General features: G+C 38.3%; 1 long non-coding RNA gene across 1 annotated transcript; it reads left to right on the forward strand.

The window, feature by feature from the left end:
• The first annotated feature begins 683 nt into the window (after positions 1-683).
• Positions 684-17,116, forward strand: LOC109190955. Its single transcript, XR_002055835.1, has 3 exons — positions 684-694; positions 6,232-6,234; positions 17,036-17,116. It is a non-coding gene; the product is annotated as an uncharacterized LOC109190955 (long non-coding RNA).
• The last annotated feature ends 1,960 nt before the right edge of the window (positions 17,117-19,076 follow it).

Here is a 19,076-nt window from a genome sequence, read left to right on the forward strand (position 1 = left end):
CTCTCCGATGTTTCATGGGCTCTTTCAGCTATGAAGTGAAGGAAGAATATCAAATGTTTTGAATGTGAAGATAACACAACAAAGATATGAAAAGAATAAATTAAAATAACATATAGGGTAAACCTTACTCTATCAAAGTTCCCGTCTTTGCTTGGTCTGTGGGTTTGGATTTGAAATTTTTGTATTTAATTACAAGGGAAAAGGCTAAGTTGGGTATAGATTTGTCAAAAAGTAAAATGTGGTGGGAGTAAAATGTGGTTGGAGTTTGTGGCATCTGTGTTACTTTGATTCAACGTAGACATATGGGTATGATCAAATTCTTCACACATGATCGCGATATGAGTAATGACCTCTATTCGAGTTATGTTCCTAGCAATCACATAGAATCTGCAATAAAAGGATGATATAACGTTCTGCATGCATATATTACAAGCAAAAGCATTTAAAAATAAAATAAAAAAATAACTTGCAAGGGCGCGATGTAGTGCAATCTACATTAGCCTCCCTCAAATGAGCAGGCTCTGCCCTTGCCCAGGGTCCACGTTGGAAGAGGCCCATTAGCCGATACCATACCCTTTTATATATTGTAGATATAGTATAATAATTTAGTATAGATTTGCATTAATGAATTGGAAGTTAGTTGAGTTGGTAGGGTTTGTGGTTTGCATGGTTAAGATCCACTAATTGAATCTCTGTATGCGTATTTATACATTGATCTTTTCCTCTCTACTCTTTAGGGATACATATTTTTTAAAATTTAATTGGTAACTTTGTGATTTTTTTTTTAAAATTTTTTTACCTTTCTATAATTATAGTGAGATTCATAATATAGATTGATTTGTTATTCATATTAAATTTTGAGTCTATTCTTATTCCAGTAATTTATTACTTATATTTAAAATATGTGTTATTTTGTGAACTTTATAATGAGTTATGTATATGTAATATATTTTGTGACTTAGCTATGAAAAATATTTTTTAAAATAGTTATTTTTTGTGATAAATTATCTAGTCAATGTAATTTAGAAGTCCTATTGTGCATCATCATATTCAAATTAATTTAGAAAAACTTGAAATTGATCTAACTCAAAGAAAAAAATATTTCTAAATATGATATTAATATTGAAGATGTGTTATTTATTATGTGTTCTTTATTTGAACTATTTTATCCAATCAATTATGTATTATATTTTATTATGAATATCTTTTATCACGTTTAGAGTATTTTGATTTATTTATTGCTCCGAATAATTAAGATTTTATGCTCTGCTCTTCTTGTAAGTTTTGTTTTATAAATTTTTATTAAAAATTACTTGATTATTTATTATAATAATAATGTGATTCTCTGCTCTATAAGCTCATTTGGTTTTAAAGTATTTATTCATTTTTATAAATTATAATTATTAATTTATTATTATAATAAATAATAATAAAGAACCGGTTATTACTTATTTTGGATTTATTAGGAATGAATCTAGAAATGTGTTCATGTGTATGTATAATTGTTAAAAACTTGTGAATCTTTAAGTTATTTGACATTAGTATTTTCCCTTATTTAATTATAAAAAAAATATTAATTTAATATAGTGCTCATTTTTGTGACTATGGCAAATTATTGTGTGAACCATGGTCCACATAATGTTATATGGATCATCAAAGAAAGTACATTTTTAATATACTAAAAGTACATTATTTGTGTACTGAATGTACATTATATAAAATAATGTACTTTTAGTATTCAAATAATGTACATCCCATGAATACAAAGGACATTTTTAATATACTAAATGTATATTATTTGTACTAAATATACATTATTTTATACTATACGAAATATGGTTCAAACACCTTGTGTGGACATGGTCCACACAATAATGATTGTCCAATCATTATTACATGGACCATGATCCAGACAATTGTGTGGACCATAAATAAAAAGTACATTTTTAATATACTAAGGGTACATTATTTTAAATAATGTACCTTCAGTATAAAAATAATGTACTTTTAATATATTAAAAATGTACCTGATATTCATGGTCCACACAATTATGTGGACCATGGTCCACACAATAATTTACCGTGTTCCTACAAGTCATTATATCGTGGACCACAGTGCACGTGCATCGTGGTCAAAACGACGTCGTTTCTTAAGTAAAGAAACGGCGCACCGTTACTGTTAACGGAACGCGCATCTTTGGGTGTGTTAATTACCAACTGAAACTGCAGTGTATCTAAACGAACACTGCCTCACGTTTATTTTATATATATATATGAGTTAATTCCAGCAATGGTCCTCTGACTATTGCAATTTTCCAAAATTGGTCCTCGTCTTTTAATTTGGACGAAATAGACCTTTGACTATCAAATTTGTTCCAGCATTGGTCCTTCCATTAAGTATCAGTTTGTTAGGTGTTAAGTAGAGGGGTACAACAGTCATTTCATCTCATTGCTTTCTTCCACAGTCCACCAACTCCATTGCTTATGCTTGAACAAAGGACCCAGACGCTAATTTGACGGTGGCGGCATCCAAGAGGGCACGGCGGCTGGTTTCTGCCTCGGCGAAGCCCTGCTGGGCTCTAACGACCAACCCTGGAACTACTCGTCTTTCCTGACTTCGCCGGCGGCGACGGCGGAGGGTTTTCCTCCTCGAAACTGAAATCGACAAATGGAGGATTATAAAATGCGGGATTGGGAGGCAAAATGTAGTCGTAATCGAAGATTTAGATGTGATTTAGATGTTGGGCTCCTCGTTGACGACGAAGGAAACAGCGTCAGCCGTGGGTTGTGGGCGGCAACGGTGGTGGAGACTCGAAACGTCCGCCATTGAAATGAACAGAGAGAGAAAAAAAATAAAATCTTAGCTTTTAAGTTTGCTGCTTTGATTCTGAAGAAGAAGAATGAGAAAAGGGGAGTTTTTTTGATTTGCTAATTCGTTTGTTATTCAATTTCAGGCTCAATTTGCTAATACGTAGTGTTGACAAAGCAGATGGAGTTGGCTGAACAGAGCAATGGAGTTTGGAGGAATTTTATTATTTAGGTTTTGGATTTGCGTAACACTGTCTTGCTGCATCAAATACATTTTTTATTCTTTTTTGAAAATCGTCAAATATATTCATATACTGACTAACATGAGGAAGATGAGACCAAACTAATGAAAATACAATTTTGACCCTTTCACTAACGGCTAACAGATGATAAATAACGGAAAGATCAATGCTGGAACAAAACTGATAGTCAAGGGTCTAATTCGTCCAAATTAAAAGACGAGGACTAATTTTGGAAAATCGCAATAGTCAGAGGACCATTGCCGGAATTAACTCTTTTATATATTGTCAAATGAAACTGCAGTTATATCAAAATGATACTATAATTGTGGTGAAATGAAACTGCAATTTATATAAAATGAAACTGAATAACATTTGAGTGTATATTGTGCAATGAAGCTGGGTAGTTATATCGAAATGATCATGTAGTTGTGTTTTAATGAAACTATAGTGTATATAAAATATCGAAATGAAAATGTAGTTATATCGAAATGAAACTGTAGTTGTGTTGAACTGAAACTGCAGTGTATACAAAATGAAACTGAATAACAGAGTTACATTGTGCGGAACGGCGCGAAACAGGTACCGTTTCTTTTCATTAAACAAAACGACATCGTTTTGAAGTTCGGTGCATAATCGATTATGCACTGCGGTGCACGATATAATTTGCATGTTCCTACACCCTGGGCCTATAAAATGATAGGACCAGGGACGGAACCATGAAACTTTATAAAAATATTCATAACAAAATATGAAACATAATTAATTTGATAAAATAATTTGAATAAAAGACACATTATAAATTACACATCTCATTATTAATATAAAAGAATGTTATATATGTGTGTATTAAATATTAAAAACATGATTGTGTTAAAGCTAAGATTTAAACTCATGACTTTCATTATAACCAAACATATGCTTTGCCAACTAATCTAACTCATTTCTTGATTAATATTCATCTGTTTTTTTATACTAATACTAAAACTTGGTACTATATATACATACAAAGGTTATATATATATAATGTAAATTAAGGATAGGGGCGTTTTTGGCTCATATCACGCTAATGACGCATGCGCTATATTATTCACTTTATCAACCTCAAGATGATCAATTACATTCATTTTCTTCCACCATTTTTTTTTTAATTTTTATTATTATAGACGTCTGGGTATTAATTAATTAGTTATAATAATAATATCTCTTCAACAGTATATATCTAGTAACGTATATATTTTGACTTTAATTTGCATTCCACAAATGGCACTAATACTTGCTAATCTACATCAATATGTTTGCAAATTGATTGCATTCAACTAGATGATAGAATATAGATATAGAAATCCATGAGGTATGGATGAGATGACGTGAGTCTCTTTCAGTTTAACCATATGCAATGTAATAAGATTGATATTGATGTGTGGAATCATAGTGTACCCTAATTGGAGAAACCTAACAATACATACATGTTTGATGCCGGTAAAAGTCTGCTCCCTTAACACATAATGAATCCGAACCACCCAATCGCGCTCCACAAGTAATAGAGGATGATAAATAAGTAGCAAAAAGGGATATTTTTGTAATTCAAAAAGGGTACTTAGTTTCGGTTATAACCGTCTTCCACTTTGACACCATCTATATAAGGTGGCCAGCTATCTCTTCATACATACACAATAATATACAGTTTTCTGTTCCCATTCTGTTTCGTTTTCTCTCTGCTTCAAATCGTAAGATGGTATCAGAGCAGCGGTGGAGGTCCTACGCCGCCGCTGCCTCCGGTGACGCTAGTCAAGGAGAACAGACGGGAGCTCCGGTGATCGGATCGCCGGCTCTCACGACTCCTACCTCGAACACGCAACAGGTCCCTCCGTCGCAGACACAAAGAAGCCAGGCGATGGAGGATCTAAACAATCCTCTATACTTCAGTCCAGCTGAGAATCCGAATGCTGTGCTTGTGAGTCCTCCGCTCATAGGTAGTTCGAATTACACCTCTTGGTGTATATCCATGAAGATCGCCCTTGAAGTGAAGAATAAATGGGGCATTGTTGAAGGCAGTGTTGCAACACCTAACAGAGAGCATGTCCAGTACCAGGCGTGGAGACGATGCAATTTGATGGTGTGCTCCTGGATCTTTAAGGCAGTACATCCATCTATTTCTAAAAGTTTGATGCATCTTGACAAAGCAGGCGAAGTGTGGGAGGATCTGAGGAGGAGGTTCGCTCAGTGCGATGCTCAAAGGATCTCAGCCCTCCAAAGTGAGATCTATGGATTGAAACAGAACTCCATGACAGTCAGTGAGTATTACACGAAGTGCCGGACAATGTGGGAGGAGATGAACACCTTGAGACCGCTTCCGGCTTGCAGATGTGATTCACCAAGTGCCTATGGTCTCATCGAGCAAATTCGAAAGGAACGCGATGTTGATCAGCTCATCCGGTTTCTGCAAGGTTTAAATGACGACTATGGAAGCCTGAAATCAAATATCCTTGTACTGGATCCCTTACCTGAGGTATACAAGGTCTATGTCATGGCTGAGAAGTTGGATAGGCATATCAATGCAGCAAACTCGAGTTCAATGGATTTCAGTCAGGCAAATGTCGTCCAGAGTCCTCAAACATCCACAGATGACTTAATTGCAGCAGCAAGCACATATAATGGCAGGAAATTCACAAGCAATGGAGGTGGTAACAAGCCAAAGTGTACTTTCTGTGGAATGAATGGACACACTATCGACAAATGCTACAAAAAGCATGGCTATCCCCCGGGGGGGGGGGGGGGGGTACAAGGTTACAAATCTAAGGCTAGACAACAGAGTTCTACATCCACTGTGAGTAACACTTTTGAATTGGGAGTCACGACTGATCAGTTTCAAAAGCTCATGATGGCAGTCCAGAATCAGCTAGGTCAATCAGGTTCTAGCACTTCAGCTGCTGTGACTTTGATTCCAAAATTTGATGAAAGTCATGAAGGCAAGTCTCTCATCTCTCACATTAATTTCCTATCATTATGCAACTACTCTTGGATACTTGATTCTGGTGCTACAGATCACATTGCTTGCTGTATTGATTTTTTTGATGAATATTATGCTGTTGACAGAGATGAGGTCAGTCTACCTGATGGGAAAAAGATCATTGTTAAGCACAGAGGCAATGTGAGACTAGGCCAAGACCTATTGTTAAAGGATGTGATGCATATCCCAACCTTTCACTTCAACTTAATCTCAGTAAGCAAGTTAGTTAAAGATGCAGATTATAACTTGTGTTTTTCTCCTGAGCAGTGCATGATACAGAAACCAAGTGGGATGATGATTGGTTTGGCTAAACAAGAAAAGGGGCTTTATGTGATGATGAAGAAGCCATTGCAGTCTGAAATTAGTTCTAATACCATTGTTTCACAATGTAATAGAGTTGATGTTTGGCATCAACGTCTAGGACATTTCCCTATGAATTAATAAACTACATCTCCTTAAAGATGTTCCAAAACTTTCCACTTCCACCAAAGCTTGTGATATTTGTCATTTGGCCAAACACAAACGATCTCCATTCCCCTTAAGTACTTCATCATCCATTGCCTGTTTCGATTTAATTCATGCTGATATATGGGGGCCCTTTCCTGTTGCTTCTATGAAGGGAGAAAAGTATTTCTTAACTCTTGTTGATGATCATTCAATGTACACTTGGTTACACTTGATGAAAAGAAAATCAGAAACACAGGAATTGTTGAAAAGATTTCACAACTTTGTTTCCACACAGTTTGGAGTTTTGATCAAAGTGATACGAAGTGATAATGGCAACGAATTTGATATGAAGGATTTCTATGCAAGCAAGGGGATTATTCATCAAAGATCATGTGTTAATACACCCCAACAAAATGCAGTGGTGGAAAGGAAGCATCAACATGTGCTTAACGTGGCAAGATCACTTCGATTTCAAGCTAATTTGCCCCTAGATTTCTGGGGTTATTGTGTTATGCATGCTGTGTTCTTGATTAATCGTCTCCCTTCACAAGTTCTCCATGGAGCCAGTCCATATCTTAGACTGCATGGTCAAGAACCAAACCTTGCCACACTCAAAGTTTTTGGATGCCTATGTTTTGCATCAACACTGCCTCACACAAGAAATAAAATGGAGCCCAGGGGTCGAAAATGCATCTTCATAGGGATGCCTGCCAACATTAAAGGGTATATTCTCTATGATCTTCTTGATAAATCGGTGTTCATATCCCGTGATGTGGTCTTTTATGAGCTACAATTTCCCTTGTCTGAGCATGTTATGAGCCATGATGAATTATTTAATCCTCCTCTGCCCAACATTCCTGCTACAATGATGATGGATTATGAAGAAGAAGATAGTGGTAACAACTTACTGCCTAGAAGTGCTGGGCAGACCACACACATCTCACATGAGATGTCCAGCAGCCAGCCGCACCCCTTATCTGCTCCCAGTGCCAACCTAGAGTCTGCTCCAAACAGCATGCAAGGCAATACTCAGACTCTTAACAGTACGCAAGATAGTCCATCCACAGAAGAAGATAATGTGATTGAAGAAGTGATGAATCATGTTTCCCCTCGCCGGTCTAGCAGAAATAGACAATTGCCGGCCAAGCTGCATGATTACTACTGTGACTCAGTAGTAAAACAGAGAATTTCCCCTCATCCCTTGTCCAAAATCATCTCCTACGACAACCTATCACCTTCACACAAAGCTCTCACTATGGCTGTTACATCCATTACCGAGCCTCGAACATATAATCAAGCCATCAAAATGGACTGTTGGAAGGATGCTATGCAAACCGAGATTATGGCTCTCCAGGCTAACAATACTTGGCAGATTACAGATCTTCCTACAGGCAAGATTCCCATCGGCTGCAAGTGGATATACAAAGTTAAGCTCAGGGCAGACGGGTCAGTGGAACGTTACAAAGCTAGGTTAGTGGCTAAGGGCTACACACAACAGCCGGGAGTTGATTACACAGAGACGTTCTCTCCCGTAGCTCAATTAACCACTATCCGATCCTTCCTAGCAGTGGCTGTTTCCAAAGGCTGGCATATCCATCAAATGGACATCAATAATGCCTTTCTTCATGGTGATCTTGACGAAGAAGCGTACATGCTCCTACCCCCGGGCTTCCAAACAGCTAAACCAAATCAAGTATGCAGGCTCACCCGATCTCTTTATGGCTTGAAGCAAGCGAGCAGGCAATGGAATGCAAAATTAACCACGACCCTCTCAAGTGTTGGTTTTAGGCAATCAAGTGCTGATCCATCCTTGTTTACAAAGGGCAGTGCTGACAGATTTATCACCTTACTTGTTTACGTTGATGACATTATTGTGGCAAGTAGCAATATGACCTTAATACAGGAACTCAAGGACATGTTGGATGCCAAATTCAAGATCAAAGATCTCGGAGTTCTGGGATATTTCCTTGGCATCGAAGCTAAGTTAAACGATGATGGCCTGAACCTTTGTCAGAGGAAGTATGCTCTCGACATTCTCAGTGATACTGGCTTCACAGAATGCAAACCTGCTCCTACCCCGATGGTTCCAGGCTCTAATCTATCACAAGAAACTGGCAAGCTTTTGGAGGATCCAAGTGGCTATCGTAGGCTGGTTGGGCGACTTCTGTATTTGACAGCAACTCGGCCTGATATCGCCTATACCATTCATCACCTCAGTCAATTTGTGAGCAGTCCTACAGATACGCACATGGTTGATGCCCATCGTGTGCTTAGATATATAAAAGGGACCCTTGGACAAGGCCTCCTATATCCTGCAAACAGCACTCACACCCTAAAAGCCTTCTCGGACTCAGATTGGGCGTCATGCCCTGAAACTCGCAGGTCAGTCACGGGTTTCTGCGTTTTTCTTGGGGAGTCCTTAGTGTCATGGCGTGCAAAGAAGCAGGCTACGGTGTCCAAGTCATCTACCGAAGCTGAATATCGTGCATTAGCTTCCACAGCATGCGAATTACAATGGATCAAATTCCTTCTCCAAGACCTTCTTGTTGAGGTCACTGCTCCTGCCATCATTTTTTGCGATAACAAATCTGCCATAGCTATTTCTGAGAACTCCGTCTTTCACGAACGGACTAAGCACATCGAAATTGATTGCCATGTGGTAAGGGAAAGAGTGGTTCAAGGCTTGATCAAACTTCTACCTGTTTCTTCGCTCAATCAGATTGCAGATGGCATGACGAAACCACTAGCCACTCAGATGTTTGCTACGTTTGTATCTAAGCTGGGAGTTCAGAATCTCCACTCTCCAGCTTACGGGGGGGGGGGGGGGGGGGGGGGGGGGGTAATAGAGGATGATAAATAAGTAGCAAAAAGGGATATTTTTGTAATTCAAAAAGGGTGCTTAGTTTCGGTTATAACCGTCTTCCACTTTGACACCATCTATATAAGGTGGCCAGCTATCTCTTCATACATACACAATAATATACAGTTTTCTGTTCCCATTCTGTTTCGTTTTCTCTCTGCTTCAAATCGTAAGAACAAGCCGTTCACATTCCTCAGCTAGCCAAGTTGGATCATAGTTTTTCTCTCTTCTTTTTTCTTATACTTTCCATTTTCTATTTTCTCTTTTTTCAATTCTTTTCAATAAATAAGTAGTACAAAAAGAAGACAAGTTGTAAACAAATTAAAATTCCAACATGGCATCAAATTCTGATCATGATAACTATTCTCATAAAAGATACATCTTAGTATCCACCCTTGAGATCGTTAACCACATCGTATGGGATGGGTGTAACCGTCTCTAAAGTGGCACCTTCCACCATAAAACCGAGTTTGTGCTAATCGCCTCACCTCCAGTGGCGGAGCCACAATGGCCCACTATCCCCCCCCCCCCCCCCCCCTCAACCCTCTCTACTAATATATAAGTACATAGATAAATTACTAAAGTGTTTTAGATTAATGGGTTGAATCTTGAATATGAAAATGGAGTGTCCAAGGTTCAAAACTCACTTTTAGCATTTTATATGTTTTAGCATCTTGTCTAAGCAAATTCTTCAAACAAAATTGTGGAAGATGCAATTTTTTCTTAGAAGTGAGATCTCAAGTTAAGTACGCCCCCACTCACATTATTTTCTGGATCCGCCACTGCTCATCTCTGGCGGCTATCGCCTCGGCCTTGAGCCTATCATTATATTGTTGTTGATCCTTTCCTTGACCTCCTCGGTGCACCTGGAAGGTTGAACATGCTCAATGCGGACATGGATCCTCTTCCTGATGATCCCATTCCCAACCTGTGGTCACACCAGTATAGCAAAAAACATACAATCAGAACAGGTGTGGAATAAAAAGAGAAATAACAACTACACAGGATTTAATGAATAGCACAACTTAATGTAGATTAGCAGCAAAGAAGGCCCTTTAACCTTTCAAGTAAAGAGAACAAACCATTACAGCAATATATATATATATATATATATATAATCAGCTTATGCATGAAATAAAAATAGAAATAGCAATTATATAGGATATAGGGAATAACACACTTAATATAGATTAGCAGCAAAGAAGGCTCTTTAAACTTCCAAGAGAACAAACCAGTAAGGCCAGTAAGGCAGAAAAGATACAGTCAACTTATGCATGAAGTAAAAACAGATATATATATATATATATATATATATATATATATATATATATATATATATATATATATATATATATATATATATATATATATATATATATATATATATATATATATATATATATATGTTTTTAATATGCATAAGGGTTTGATACGTTTTCACTTTATTAGGATAGACACTACTACTAGTAAGTGCAAACCCCTAACTCGATCTTAAAGGAAGAGAAATAGGGAGGAAAAACTTGGGAGTCAATGGCGAATATTAAAACATATATAAGTTCCAATAATTCGATTAAGTTGACTCAAAACTTAAAATTCATGAGTTACATTAGAGAGGTAAAATATGTTACATTGATGCAACTAAGTGGTTAAGTCTTTAGTCAAGTTACTTGAGAATGAAATTTCATGATAAGAGTTTACAAATTCGATTTTCACTGTAAATTACACACTTGATTTTAACTGTTCGAATCAGCAGCTCAGCTACTAATTATTCAATCAATATGAATGAACAGAAGAAGAAGTTTGACATTGAATTGAAAGGAAAAGGCATTGTATTTCTCACCCCTTCTTCTTAGTACAATGATCCATTTATACAAGAAGAAAAGGAAAGAAAACAGAAGGAAGAAAGAAGAAGCTAGTAGGCAGTTATAACAGACAAAAAAGCTAATTACAATAATGCCCTCATGATTTATTTATATCATTCAACACCCTTGTTGGTCCCAAAAGAGGTAAGGTGAAAGTCTAGAAGGGGGGGGGGGGGGGGGGTGAATAGACTTTCAAACTTTTTTGCACAGCACAACAATTGCTAAGCCAGAGATAAACCAAAACTCTTAACTAGATTGTTAGAGTATGGTGCACAGCGGAAATAAATAAACATAAAGTGCGTGTGAGATTGTGTGAGCAGTATATCTCGTGTAGAGCGAATATGTAAAGAGCGGTAAGTAAAGAAAGCAGTAAAGAACACAAGACAATTATAGTGGTTTGCGAGGTGGTGTAATCCTCCTACTCCACTTGCTCTTATCTCCAAGAGCAATTCACTATATCTACCACTCCTTGTTTCCAAGATACAATGAATTTCCGTGATCTAGTGCTTTGATCACAAAGCCCGCACTAATCACGCCCAGTGACACCACACTGCTGCTTCGGGTTTCACGTCGCCGCGCTACTATCCCAGGATTTCACGACTCCGCGTTACTTTCCCCCCGTCTTCCACACTCCGGTAGAAACGTATCCCGTGATCTGGTGCTTTGATCACCAAGCCCACACCAATCACGCCCAGTGCCTCCGACACTGTTGCTTCGGATCTCACAGCTCCGTGTGACAATCCAGGATTTCACAGCTCCGTGCTACTTTCCTCCCTTCTCTTGTTTTGCTCCAAAACAAGTGTTGTCTTGCTTCCAACTTCTGAGACTCTGTAGATGATCTTCAATGATGCGCAGGTCTCTTTGATGAAGATAAACACTCTGGAATGATTTCTCTTGATAGCTCTGAGTGTTTTCTTTCTTTGAATATATCAAGTAAAGCACTTGATATTTTTGCTCTGCTTTGCTCTGTTTAAGAACTCTCAGAATATTTCTCTTTTGAAGCTCTCTGAGTTCTTTTTCTTTTCTCACTTCTCACTTGAAGATTTTTGGTATGCTCTGTACCAAATGAGATTTTTGCTCTATGCTCTTTTAAGCTTAATTGCTCTATTCGATCTCCTTGAAGAGTTTCGAATTTTCTGCTCTCTTGTTCGTGAGTTCCCCTTTGATGGGTTCGAATTTTCTCAACTGCTCTATCTCTTTTCAAGTTCGTGTTATGCTCTTCTGCTCTTCAAGTCTTCATATCTTCATCATTTTATAGCTGGTAATGAGAATCTGTCCGTTGGAAAGAGACGCTCTCATTTTTGAAATCTTGTATCTTTTTGTCAGAGATCTTATCTTATCTTCTGCAAAGATGTCAGAAAGGATAAGCTAGCCGTTGTTAGAGCTTCATCTCCATGTAAATGGGTTCTTGAACTTCATCTGATATTTCCTCTGGTTTTACGTTGAGTGGAAATATCTGGGTGTAGAACGGATTCTCTGATTAGCTCTGAAGTGGTCCTTTATCTTTGGGATTTAAAAATATTCTTCAATTTAATCCCATACCTTGTGAGAATATTTAATTTGGCTTCTCAAATTTTACCTTGTAAAATTATTGATGGTGAGTTTTGAACTTAAGCCATTTCACATAATATATCAAGCATCATCCACTTCGTCCATACAGCTTTTGATTAAATCTCCAATCACATTTGATGTACTCCTTTCTTTCCATAGATGCTTGATCTCCAAGTCAATTTCATGCATTCTTCCAACATTAATTTTCTTCACGAAAATTCTTCTGGGATATCTTCTTTGAGTAGCATTGACGTGATTTCATATCATTCATCTTCTTCTTCAATTTGTCATTTTCTCCAGACAAATTCTTGATTTTAGGCTTTATATCTTCTTCTTCTATTTTCATTCATCTTCCTCTGTTTTTCTCTTTTCATAATTAAATAATTTCCCGATCTTGGTCTAAGACTCTACTAGACCTATAAAATAAAATTGGGGGATCTACAAATACAAATTTGGCATATCAAAACCATTACACTTTATTCCTAACAGCCCTCCCGTAAGCTGGATCATGAATGTCAAGAATGCCCAGCTTAGAATGGAAGATCTCAAAAGCTGGTTTTGGCAAAGCTTTGGTGAAGCCGTCAGCCACCTGTTTTTGAGAAGAGATGGGAAGCAGCTTGATCAGGGCTTCATTTACCTTTTGCTTGACAATGTGGCAATCAATTTCTATGTGCTTTGTACGTTCATGAAACACATGGTTTTCCCCTATAGCAATAGCTGACTGACTATCACAAAAGAGAGGAGTAGTATTCAAACTCACATTCAAGTCTATGAGCAAGTAGTGTAGCCATTGAATCTCACAAACAGTTGAAGCTAAAGCCTTATATTCAGCTTCAGAAGAAGATCTTGAGACAGTTGCTTGTTTCTTAGTCTTCCAAGAAATCAGATTTTCCCCAAGGTATATACAAAAACCAGTAATAGATTTTCTTGACTCAACACAGTTTGCCCAATCAGAATAAGAAAATCCTTGCAATTTTGTGTGCGATTTAGCATGATAAAACAGGCCCTTCCCTGGAGATCCTTTAAGATATCTGAGCACCCTATGAGCAGCAATAAGATGAACATTGGTAGGACTGTCAACAAATTGGCTGAGTTGTTGGACAGCATGTGAAATTTCTGGTCTTGTGTTTGTGAGATACAACAACTTACCAATCAATCTCCTGTAAATTTCAGGGCTTTCAAGAGGAATGCCTTCTGAACTAGTGAGTTTTAAACCTGTTGTGGCAAGAGTGGCTGCAGGTTTGGCTTCAAGAAAACCATTCTCCTTGAGAATTTATAAAGCATATTTCCTCTGAAATAGACTAATGCCCTCAGAGGTTCGGAATGCCTCAATTCCCAGAAAATAATTAATGTGTCCAAGGTCTTTGATTTTGAATAACTTGTATAAAAACTGTTTTAGCTCACTAATCTGTGAGGAAGATGATCCAGCTACCAAAATGTCATCCACATAGATGAGAAAAGCTGTGAAAAATCCTCCTGAAGTTTTTGTAAACAATGAAGGATCAGCTGAGGACTGTTGGAAGCCATCCTTTTGTAAAGCTGAGGTTAATTTTGCATTCCACTGCCTGCTAGCTTGTTTCAGCCCATATAGTGATCTTAGTAATTTGCAAACTTGCTTTGGCTTATCAGTGTTAAAACCAGGGGGTGGGACCATGTAAACCTCTTCTTCTAAGTCTCAATGGAGGAAAACATTGTTAATGTCAAGTTGTTGAATATCCCACCCTTTGGCAATGGCCACAGCTAGGAAAGTCCTTATTGTAGTCATTCTAGCCACAGGTGAAAAAGTCTCATTGTAATCCACCCCTAGTTGCTGAGTGTAGCCTTTTGCCACAAGTCTAGCCTTGTATCTCTCTATTGAGCCATCAGCTCTATGCTTGACTTTGAATACCCACTTGCACCCAATAGGGATCTTACCAGATAGAAGGTCTGTTAATGTCCAAGTGTTGTTGGCATTCAGTGCTTCTATTTCAGTGGTCATGGCTCTTCTCCATGACTCATTCTGAACAGCTTCTGCATATGACTGTGGTTCCTGTATTGCCAAGATAGAGGATGCACAAATCCTTTGATGTAAAGGGATAGAGTCATAAGATATCACCTTAACTAAGGTGTGTGGAGAGGTTCTTATATGTGTGCAGTAATAATCTTGTAGCTTGGTGGGAATTCTTCTTATTCTTTCAGACCTTTTTAATTGCTGTTGACAAACATGCTCCTCTTGGGGACTGTCAAGCATTGCTGCCTCACTTCTTGACTCATTAATCAGCTCATTCTCACCACCATGTTCATCTGAATTTGCTGAATGACCTTATGTATGAGTAGTGTCATTGGGACCAAAATCTGCTGCCTGAGACATGTGGTAGGGACTGTAATAGCTTGAAGAGTTCTCTGTGACTCTCACAGGAAGGATATCTGCATCAGTGGGGATTAGAGGCAATGTAGGATTAGAATGAAAATATGGTACAGCAGGCCTGGTTGTTGGAACTTCCTGCTTGAAGGGATATATGTTCTCATGGAACTGGACATCCCTGGACACAAAAGCACAACTGTCAGCAAGGTCATACAGTATATAACCTTTTACATAGGCAGGGAACCACAAAAAAACACACTTTCTGGCCCTGGACATGAACTTATTCCTTCCTTGTGAAGCTGTAGCACCAAAACAAAGACAACCAAAAGTTCTGAAATGGTGATAGTCTACTGATTTGTCAAACAAAATCTCATAAGGTGACTTCCCATCATTAACAGAAGTAGGCAACCTGTTGATGAGATATGTAGCATGCAACACACGATGACCCCAGAACTCTAAGGATACCCCAGACTGGAACCTAAGAGCCCTAGTAACATTTAGAATGTGTTGATGTTTTCTTTCTGCAACTCCATTTTGCTGGGGTGTATTGACACAAGACTTTTGGTGCACTATTCCTTTTTCATTAAAGAAGGAAGTCATAAAGAACTCAGTGCCATTATCAGACCTCACCACTTTAATCTTTGTTGAAAATTGGGTATCAACATAGTTGTAAAAGTTCTGAAACAAATTTTTAACTTCTGATTTGTTTGCCATCAAATGCACCCATGTGAATCTACTACAATCATCAACAATGGTTAAGAAATAACGTTCCCCTTTCAAAGAAGCTACTGCAAAAGGCCCCCACACATCCATATGAATCAAATCAAAACATTTTGCAGCTTTAGTGTTACTGATAGGGAAAACAGACTTCTTGTGTTTAGCAAAATGACAAGTATCACAAACATAATTATGAGATTTTTGAAATTGAACACATTTTATTCCATTCAAGGTATGAATCTTGTCTATGGGATAATGTCCCAATCTATGATGCCACACATGGAGAGTCAAATTATTACACTGACTACTAACTTCAACATGCTGCCTTATCTTGATAGGAGGCTGACTAAGCAGATAGAGTCCCTCATTTTCCTTAGCAAAACCATCCACCATCCCAAGAAGTCCCTGAATATCACAAGAGTCAGTATTCATAATGAGTGTGCAACCAGTTTGCTTTGTCAACTTGCTAGTGGAGATGATGTTGAATGAGAAAGATGGAATGTACAAGACATTTTTCAGCAGCAAGTTAGGAAGGAGCCTGACTTCTCCCATGTGTGTCACATGTACTGTCTCTCCATTTGGCAGTTTTACAGAAGTATCACTGATTGGATGGCAATTTTCAACATAACCTAAGGAGCATGTAATGTGATCTGTAGCTCTTGAATCCAAAATCCATACAATATGACAATTTAAAACAGCATATATGTGAGGGTTTGGAAGATACTTGCCTTCTCTTGAACTGTCTGGCATTTTTGGAAAGTTAGGCCTCATTCCAGTATCACTGACTGTGACTGCAGCACTGGTGGAGGATTGATTGCCTTGATTTTGTCCTTGTAAAAGAGATAAAAGCCTCTTGAACTGGTCTAATGAGAACCCTATGTCACCCACTTGATTGACAGAGGGACTGAAAGAAGGACTAAAGTTCTGCTGATTATCTTGATTTTGCTTAACTTTGGACTTATATCCTTGCACCCACCCAGGAGGATACCCATGCTTTTTATAGCATTTATCTATGGTATGACCATTCATACCACAATATGTGCATTTTGGCACATTTTTACCTCCTGCACTATTAAATTTCTTCTTACTTTTTGAGGTTGCTACTGCAACCACATTTTCATCATCTGTCACTTGATTTTGAACAACATTAGCTTGCACAACTTCATTGTTCTTATGAGTTCCAGCATTATTAAGCTTCCTTTCTAGTTTCAAGGTCATGTTTAGGACCTTTTCCATAGTTGGAAGAGGATCCATAACTAAAACTCCTGATTTCACAGTCTCAAATTCATCATTTAGCCCTTCCAGAAATCTAATAACCTGATCCTCTTCCCTGTCTTTTCGTATCTTAGTCATAAGAGAGCATGCACATCTAGGAACACATTCACAAATAGGTAGAGGTCTTACTGCATTCAATTTTTCCCACATAGCATTGCATCTAGTAAAATACTCATTGATAGACAAGTTACCTTGTTGATTCCTGTAGATCTCATTTTGAATCTCTACAATTTTGTGAGAGTCAGACTGGGAGTATCTCTTCTTCAAGGCATTCCAAATGTCTTTAGCAAATTTGTAATACAATACGCTCTCAACAATAGTAGGATTTAGGGATCTCAGAATCCATGAACAAACAATATCGTTTGATCTCTTCCAGGCAGCAAACTTTGAGTCAGATTCACCTGGGTTTCGAATCAGACCACTCACGAACCCAAATTTGTTCTTCACTCCCAGTGCCAGCTTCATGGACCTGCTCCAAGTCGCATAATTTGATTCTGACAGAGGAGGGGATACCAGAACCACATTCGGATTCTCCGTAACGTGTAAGTACATCGGATCATCGATCTCATCTATCCGATGCACCAGATTTGGGCTTGCATGGAACTGACTGACCGGAGTTGGGGCTCCCTCCGTGTTTTCGGTGGAATCCTCACCGCCGATTTCACGATCCGTGCTCACTACTGCGGCGTAGCTGCGATGTCGTTCGAATACCATGTTGGAATCAGCAGCTCAGCTACTAATTATTCAATCAATATGAATGAACAGAAGAAGAAGTTTGACATTGAATTGAAAGGAAAAGGCATTGTTTTTCTCATCCCTTCTTCTTAGTAAGTAGTCCATTTATACAAGAATAAAAGGGAAAGAAAATAGAAGGAAGAAAGAAGAAACCAGTAGGCAGTTATAACAGACAGAAAAGCTAATTACAATAATGCCCTCATGATTTATTTATGTCATTCAACATTAACTGAACTAAAAAAAATATCAAATTGATCCATATTCATTGAAAAAAAAAAGATTAGCAGATTTTTCCATACTCAAAGCCAATATCGTATGTATGCATGCCCTAAACGTAAAACAAAATTGCCTCACCCTGCATATATTGGTTGTCCCTAACTTTGTAGTTTGTAGTGAAAAGATTGAAAATGCCTCCCATCATCTGCCATTGCCATTTTGATGCTAGAAAAGAACCACATAATTGAAGTATTCCATTCTTGATGGCAATAATGATAACTTTGAAAAGTTTCACTCAACTATTCTATTGTGTTGTGGTCACCATGTATGTCAACGTTTTTCATGTAATAATAATGTACAAGTTACCTTCAAAATAATAATAATAATGTACAAGTTACCATGGTGTCTATCTATGCCATAGTGTAGTCAATAATTTGCTGCAAACGATGAGATAAAATGATTTCTGATTAAACTCCAAAAGGATAGGAAACATAATACAAATAGAAAGTAATGTCGCGGCCGGAATGCTGTCCTCCTGCACTGTTTCGACCACCGTTGCGACCCCGACCTGCATAAAAAACCGCCGGATTTGCATGTTCTGGGGCCGCCGGATAGTCCTCAGCATGTAGAAACTCATGCGCCCTTAGATAATCCGCAATCTGCGGTATGGTGACCGGATTACCTGCTGCAGTCAAGGACGAGGCCATGGCGCGATACTCCTGCCGCAAGCCCCGAATGACGAACATATTCTGTTCGTCGAGTGAAATTGGGCGTCCAGCATGCGCGAGGTCTTCCACCAGCAGCTGAGCGCGACCAAGGTATTCTGCCGTGCTACTGCCGCCTTGCCTGAGGGCGTGGAACTGCCCGAGGAGGCCGAGACACCTCGCCCGAGTGGAACTGGCGAGCGCCGTATTGATGGAGTCCCAAACTGCCTTGGATGTCGACTGGCCTACCGCAAGGTGCATCACCTCATCCGACAAGGATGAGATGAGGAGAGACAGCAAGGTTT

Source organism: Ipomoea nil, unplaced genomic scaffold, assembly GCF_001879475.1.
Source record: "Ipomoea nil cultivar Tokyo-kokei standard unplaced genomic scaffold, Asagao_1.1 scaffold1596, whole genome shotgun sequence".
Lineage (NCBI taxonomy): Eukaryota > Viridiplantae > Streptophyta > Magnoliopsida > Solanales > Convolvulaceae > Ipomoea > Ipomoea nil.